This window comes from Primulina eburnea, chromosome 13 (assembly GCF_022965805.1).
Source record: "Primulina eburnea isolate SZY01 chromosome 13, ASM2296580v1, whole genome shotgun sequence".
Lineage (NCBI taxonomy): Eukaryota > Viridiplantae > Streptophyta > Magnoliopsida > Lamiales > Gesneriaceae > Primulina > Primulina eburnea.
In genome coordinates, this window is record NC_133113.1 from 2,017,062 (window position 1) to 2,025,275 (window position 8,214).

Below are 8,214 nucleotides of genomic sequence, written 5' to 3' on the forward strand. Positions count from 1 at the left end.
AAAATTCTGCATATCTCAAAATCTGAAAAATAATATACACGATATTATTTAAATTCTTGAGAAAAATTATTGTACACGATAGAATTATCCAATCAAAAAATTACAACTACTATCACGATAAAATCGAGATCTCGGATTTTACAAGTTTAAACATGAATAAATTCTTAAACAAGATCTCCAATGATCGCAGGTTGTCGATACCAGACATAGATACGAATCCATGAAATCTTGCGCTTCATATGCAGCATTTCTGAATTCAGCACTGTTGGACTAAGAGACTTATTGGGGCTTATTGAGCTTGTGTCTATTGAATGGGAAATTGGACTAGCAATACCCAATAGTTGTTAAGTGTGAAATGTCCCACATAGGAAAATAAACATAGCATTAGTGAGCTTATATTGAGTTGCACTTTATGGAGGTGTAACAATGATTGGTCAAGAGGCTCTCTCTCGCGCGCACAGGCGCAGGGGGGGTGCAAATCATGGGCCCGATTTCACTGGAAAAAGGCTTGCACACACGTACGAGCGCGACCTGGGTGCGTCGAATGTCGGACCGATCAAGGCAAAATTTCCCACCAAGGCTCACCTGGCTTTTGCTATTTTTTATTTTCGAAAAATTATATTATGGACGTTTCAGCTGGAACAGTTTCAGTTGTCCTTTGGTGTTCCAACTGAAATGACCTTTGGTGTTTCAGCTGGCCAGACCTTTGGCCTTTCGCATGGCCAGCCGCAACTGTCCTTATGAGTGCCTATAAATAGAGGCAGCCTCAAGTCTTTCAGTAACAACCAACACACTCTCCTACATTCTAATATTTCGAAGCTTTGCTTGTTCTGTTGTCTCGGCTGCTGCTACTTCCATCGGCTGCTGCTCTTTTTCTCGTTACTCTGTCTCGTGATAACGTTCAGGTACATTTCAGTTCGCCTTTGTGGTATCTCGTGCTGAGGTACTGCTGGTTGTTCCGTTGTATCCTGGGAAACAGACGTCCAAGTTCATCCTCGAAGCACACCGGAGGGGACGAATCTGTTTTAAGGACACTGTATTTCATACAGGCCTCGGTTTGCTTTATTTTGAGCATTGTCCTAACTTTTTGTTCGCATTACTAGTTCGCTGTTTCTCATTTACTCGTATACCTTTCTATTTGTGCATACATTTTGTATAACAATCTTAAAACAAATTACTTATAACGAGCTTTGTTTCAGATATGGCTACTGGAACTAACGTGCAAAGGGAAACTGTTCAAGTTGTCCCTCCTCAAGTTGTCCCTCATGGTACCCCACGTGCTGCTGCGGTTGCTGTTCCATCGAGTCACGGAGAAAAACCCGAGAAGTTTACTGGTGTGGACTTCAAAAGGCGGCAGCAGAAGATGCTGTTTTACTTGACGATGCTGAACCTGGCTAGATTCCTCACTGAGGATGCTCCTAAACTCAACGAGGGTGAGGGAGATGTTGAATCTGTTAGTGCGGTTGAGGCATGAAATCATTCTGATTTCTTGTGCCGAAACTATGTACTAAACGGATTGGCAGATTCGCTCTACAACGTGTTTTGAGAAAAGAAAACGGCTAAAGAGCTGTGGGAATCCCTTGACAGAAAGTATAAAACCGAGGATGCCGGGGCCAAGAAGTTTCTTGTTGGTCGCTTTCTGGACTTTAAAATGGTGGATTCAAAGCCGGTTATCAGCCAAGTTCAATAACTCCAAGTGATTCTTCACGAGATTCACGGTGAGGGGATGACTTTGAGTGAATCATTCCAAGTGGCTGCTATTGTTGAGAAGCTACCACCAGCTTGGAAGGATTTCAAAAACTACTTGAAGCACAAGCGAAAGGAGATGAATGTTGAAGAGCTCATTGTTCGACTTCGCATCGAGGAAGACAACAAGGGTTCGGAAAGGCGATTGTTTTCTCCTGTTGCCGCTAAGGCAAATGTTGTCGAGCATGGTCAAAGCTCGAAAAAGAGAACATTTTCTTCCTCAAACAAAAGGTTGAACATGGGACCCAAAGGAGGCGTTTCAAAGAAGAAATTCTCGGGAAAATGCTACAATTGTGATGACATGGGTCACAAGGCATCTGAGTGTAAGAAGCCAAGGAGAAACCGCGAGGTGAATGTAGTCGAGAACATATCTCAAGAGGTTTCGAATATGAATCTCTGTGCCGTAATATCAGAGGTTAATCTTGTGGGTTCTAACCCAAGGGAGTTGTGGATCGACACTGGTGCCACTCGCCATGTTTGCTCGGACAAGGAGATGTTTGCTACTCTTGAGGAATCTGAGAGTGGTGAAAAACTATTCATGGGAAATTCCGCTACTTCTGAAATCAAGGGTCAAGGGAAAGTTGTTCTGAAAATGACATCTGGAAAAGAACTGACTCTGAACAATGTGTTGTATGTACCGGACATTCGCAAGAACTTGGTATCCGGGTCGCTTCTTAACAAGCATGGTTTCCGCATTGTCTTCGAGTCAGATAAGGTGGTTTTGTCAAAGAGTGGAATGGTTGTAGGCAAAGGTTATGTTTGTAATGGTTTGTTCAAACTAAATGTAATGGATATTAAGCCCGTGATCAATAAAGTTAATACTTTGCTTACTTGCTTGAGTCTTCTTGTTTATGGCATGGTAGACTTGGACACGTTAATTACGATACAATTCGTAGACTAATTAACATGAAAAGCATTCCTGCATTCCAAATTGATAAACAACACAAATGTGAAACTTGTGTTGAGGCAAAACTAACAAGATCATCTTTTCGAACTATTGAACGAAATAATGAACCACTTGATATAATTCACAGTGATGTATGTGATTTAAAAGGTGTACAAACTCGTGGTGGAAATAAATACTTCATTATTTTTGTTGACGATAGCACAAAATTTTGTTATGCGTATCTCCTCAAAAGTAAGGATGAAGCTATTGACAAATTTATCCAATATAAGAGTGAAGTTGAAAATCAACTTAGCAAGAAAATTAAGGTGCTAAGAAGTGATCGTGGAGATGAATATGAATCACCGTTTGCTGAGTTTTGTGCTCAACATGGTATCAAACACGAAAGAACTGCACCTTATTCTCCTCAGCAAAATGGCATTGCAGAGAGAAAAAATCACACTTTGAAAGAAATGATGAATGTGTTGTTATTAAGTTCTGGTTTACCACAGAACATGTGGGAGGAAGCTGTTCTAACAGCAAATTACCTTTTAAATAAGGTGCCCCGAAAGAAGCAAGATAAAAGTCCATATGAGTTATGGAAAGGTAGAAGTCCTTCCTACCAATATTTGCGAGTGTGGGGGTGCCTTGCCAAGGTAGCAGTACCCACTCCAAAGAAAGTAAAGATATGACCAAAAACTGTGGATTGCATTTTCATTGGATATGTTCAAACAATAGTGCGTATCATTTTCTTGTATATGAATCTCAAATACCTGATATTCACAAGAATACGATAATGGAATCAAGAAATGCTTCGTTCTTTGAACACATGTTTCCATGCAAATCTAAGGAAGAACTGTAGTAGCCCGAATTCCAAATTGGGTAATTAACGGAGTAATGGTGATTAAGAAGGTTTAAAGTGTAATTTTGGCTATGGTCATGATCGGACGGACCGAAGAGGGTTCGGAAGCACCGAAGAGTTCGGACGATCCGAAGTGTAGTTCGGTGAATCCGATCATAGGTGTCAAGTGTTGATCGACACGTCATTTTTCCATGCATGTTCGGACGGTCCGAAGTGTATGATCGGAGGATCCGATCATGAGCTGTCAAGAGCCAATGGACACGTAGCGTTCGGACGTTCCGAAGTGTTGTTCGGAGGATACGAACATGGCCTATAAATAGTGCTCGGATTTCCTCATTTTGACTTGCCAATTTCTTGAGTTTTCTCTCATTTTGGAGAGTTTGGAAGGTTTCTAGGGTTAGTTGTTGGTCGAGCGATAGCCAAGAGCTGCCAGGAGTAGTAGCGTAGCGGCGCCTGAGTTTCAAGGCAATCGACATCAAAGGGCTGTCGACGGACGAAGGTAAACCCTAAATCTTTGGTAGTACTAGGGAGTACTGGTTTTGCTAGTCGAGCATGGTAGTATTGATTGAGTATGCTTTTGATGCGTAGGCTTGTGCTAAACCTGATTAGCGGTGTTGCGTAAGGCTAGGCTTGCTGTGATAGAGGTACGAAAGTACTATCCGAGATATCCTGGTTGAGTATACATTCTTATATGTGTTGCATGAGTATTTGCTGCATTGTTATATGTCATATGATGCATGCTATTATGTCACGAGTTATGATGCATATTGCATATCATGTTGAGCCGTATCTCCTTCGAGATAGCCTTTACTGTTGAGCTGTATCTCTTTCGAGATAAGCTATATCTTGGGGCCGCTCAGCCCTGTCTTGTGGACGCATGGACACCGAGAGTACACAGTGGCCGACGGGTCGGGAGGGCTTCGGTGGTCCGGGACATTTTAGGTCCACGTCTGTCTTGTAGTGGATGCAGTGACCCAGAGGTTGGACCGCGCGGCACTATCCACTTGGCGCCTCTAGACTGAGCATTTTGAGATCCTTTGTGATTCCTGTTTCTTGACTACCCTGGTATCATATCATAGCATGTGCATTTCATATAGGTCTGTATACTCATATTTTTGTACTGGGCGTTCTTATCGCTCACGTCCTCGGTTTTATTTATTCTTGGACACCCCATTCCCTCGGGGCAGGCCTCAGGTTGGATGGCTCAGGAGGAGCAGGAGGAGGACGTTGAGTAGCTGGTTGGTTTAGTTTTCAGTGTTTTCCATTTGATTCGATATGGTTGTACTGGATATTTCATTTTGAGTTAGTCTTGACTTCGATTTCGATTGGGTTGTATAACTATTGTTGTTGGCCATATTTCCGCTGTTATCTCTGATTATAATTGATTAGGTTAATTGCATGCTTAGTTTTTGATTAGTAGGTGATTCTGGAACGGGTCACTACATTTATGGTATCAGAGCATGCATACGATTTTGGGATATAGATTTCTGTTTTGGGATTTCCGTTGACCATTTTACCATTTTCCCTATTCTATCTTGTAGCGATGGCTGACCATTTTGATGACGGGAGTAGTCAGGGGAGTGTAGGTCGATGGGGTGACCAGGACGATCATAGACGTCATCGTGAGCATCGTCATCGTCGGGATGGTCCTAGGCGTTTCGATATGCATCGTTTCATGCAGATGGGGCCTAAGCCTTTAGTTGGCGGTGAGACTCCCGATGATGCGGAGGATTGGTTAGAGCGCATGGAGAGTTGTTTCCGCGCATTCCAGTGCACCGATGAGCAGAAGATGGAGACCCTTAGTTTTCTTCTCGAGGGCCGTGCTCGCAGGTGGTGGCGATCGACTTCTGCGCCGATAGTTCAGTTGCAGGGTAGAGCGACTTGGGTCGATTTCCGTGCAGCGTTCATGCAGCTGTACTTTCCTCCAGCCCTTCGCCAGGCCAAGACGATTGAGCTCCTGAACCTTAAGCAGGGGAGTATGTCTGTTGATGAGTATCAGCAGAAATTCTTTGAGTTGTTACCCTTCGCTCCTCATATCAGTGGCAGTTCTGAGGCCAAGTATGATCATTTCCTCCAGGGCCTTAATCAGGAGATCTTTGATCGAGTCACTGTCTGTGATAATCCTACTTCTTATGATGGGTTAGTGAACCGGTGTCGCCAGGCAGAGATCAGTCTCCAGCGTGGTAGGGCTATTCTTTCTTCTTCTAGACCTCTGAGTACTTTGAGGCCTCGATCTCAGTCATTCAAGAAATCTGGTTCATCTTCTTCTGGATCTGGATCTCGATCTAGTGGTGTTTTCCGCTTTGGTAAGAAGAAGGAGTCTTGTGCGCATTGTGGGAAGAACCATCCAACGGAGCAATGTCGAGTAGCCGCAGGAGCTTGTTATCAGTGCGGAGAGATGGGGCATATTAAGAAGAATTGTCCTCAGTTGCGAGGTGGAGCAGGATCCGGTTCTGGATCTCAGACGACTGTTCAGCAGAGGAGGCAGGGTCAGGCAGTGGGTAGTTCGAATCTTCGACCTCGTGCCCAAGGTCAGGTTTTTGCGCTGAACCAGGATCAGGCTGCAGATGAGACGGAGAGAGTCATAGCAGGTACTTTTCATTTATGCGGTATTCCTGCTTTTGTTCTTATTGATACAGGAGCCTCTCATTCCTTCATTTCTGCACGATTTGTTAAGCGTCATAGGTTACCCTATGTTTCTCTAGACGTCATTCTTTCTGTTTCTACTCCGATGGGTCATTCGGTGTTAGCAAAGCGTCTAGTGATGGGTTGTCCCTTAGATTTTGAGGGTAACGAGTTGACTGCGAATCTTATGATCCTAGAGATGGAAGATTTTGATTGTATCTTGGGTATAGACTTATTGACTACCTACCGAGCTACTGTGGATTGTTACCAGAAGCTTGTTCAGTTTCATACGACTGAAAGCTCTAGTTGGTTTTTCTATGGTGAGGGAGCGCGACCTCCGATGCCAGTGGTATCTGCTCTGAAAGCCTGTCGTGCTTTAGAGTCGGGCGGGGAAGGCTACCTCATCTATGCGATTGATTCATCCACAGGTAGTGTTGGTCTAGAAGATATTCCAGTGGTTTGTGAATTTCCTGATGTTTTCCCAGATGAGATTCCTGGTTTTCCTCCGGTTAGAGAGGTGGAATTTGGCATAGATTTAATGCCAGGGACTGCACCGATTTCTCGTGCCCCCTATCGTCTTGCTCCGTCAGAGATGAGAGAGCTGAAGCAGCAATTGCAGGATCTTCTTGATAAGGGTTATATTCGCCCGAGTGTTTCGCCTTGGGGAGCTCCAGTCTTGTTTGTCAAGAAGAAGGATGGATCGATGCGGTTGTGCATTGATTATCGCCAGCTGAATCGGGTGACGATCAAAAACAAGTACCCTTTACCCCGTATTGATGACTTGTTCGATCAGCTTCAGGGTACTTCTGTTTACTCCAAGATCGACTTGCGATCGGGTTATCATCAGATGAGAGTCAGAGATGATGATATTTCCAAGACTGCATTTCGTACTCGTTATGGGCATTACGAGTTTCTAGTTATGCCATTCGGATTGACGAATGCGCCAGCGGTGTTCATGGATCTGATGAACCGAGTCTTCCGAGATTTTCTGGATCAGTTTGTGGTGGTTTTCATTGACGATATCTTGATCTATTCCCACAGTGTGGAAGAGCATGCCCAACACTTGAGGATTGTGTTGCAGATTCTTCGCGAGAAGCAATTGTATGCTAAGCTGAGTAAGTGCGAGTTCTGGATTGATCGTGTGGTATTCCTTGGTCATGTGATTTCCAAGGAAGGAGTTTCTGTGGATCCCAGCAAGATTGAAGCAGTGCTGAATTGGTCACGTCCGACGACGGTGGCTGAGATCCGTAGTTTTCTAGGTATGGCAGGGTATTATCGTCGCTTCATCGTGAATTTCTCTCAGATAGCCAGACCATTGACGCAACTTACTCGGATGGATGTTCCATTTGAGTGGTCATCCGAGTGCGAAGATAGTTTCAGAGAGCTTCGTCGACTTCTGACTTCCGCACCTGTTTTGGCGTTACCGTCAGGATCTGATGGTTTCAGTGTTTACACCGATGCCTCCACTCAAGGCTTAGGGTGTGTGTTGACGCAAAACGGTCATGTGATTGCTTATGCTTCCAGACAGCTGAAATCTCACGAGGAGAAGTATCCCACTCATGATCTGGAATTGGCAGCTATTGTGTTTGCGCTGAAGATTTGGCGTCATTATTTGTACGGTGTTCAGTTTGAAATCTTTACTGATCATAAGAGTCTGAAATATCTGTTCACTCAGGCTGAGTTGAACATGAGGCAACGTCGTTGGATGGATTTGCTGAAGGATTATGATTGCGAGATCAAGTACCATCCAGGTTCTGCGAATCTCACAGCTGATGCGCTTAGTCGCAAGGTGAGAGCCTCTGCACTTCAGACTTGTGCTATGACTAGTGCCATCCAGGATAGTTGCTCGTTGGGGTTTAACTTCAAGCATCAGAAAGGTATGGAGAGCATTCGTGTTGCTACCATTTTATCTGAGCCCAATTTGTTCACTCGGATTCGAGAAGCTCAGATGTCTGATCTCAAGACTCAGAGATTAGCTCGGTTAGTTGGTGGTGATAGCAATTTCCATTATCAGTCCAATGGTCTTCTGTGCTTATCTAATCGGGTTGTAGTACCAGAGGATGACACTTTGAGGGACGAGATATTGTCTCAGGCGCAT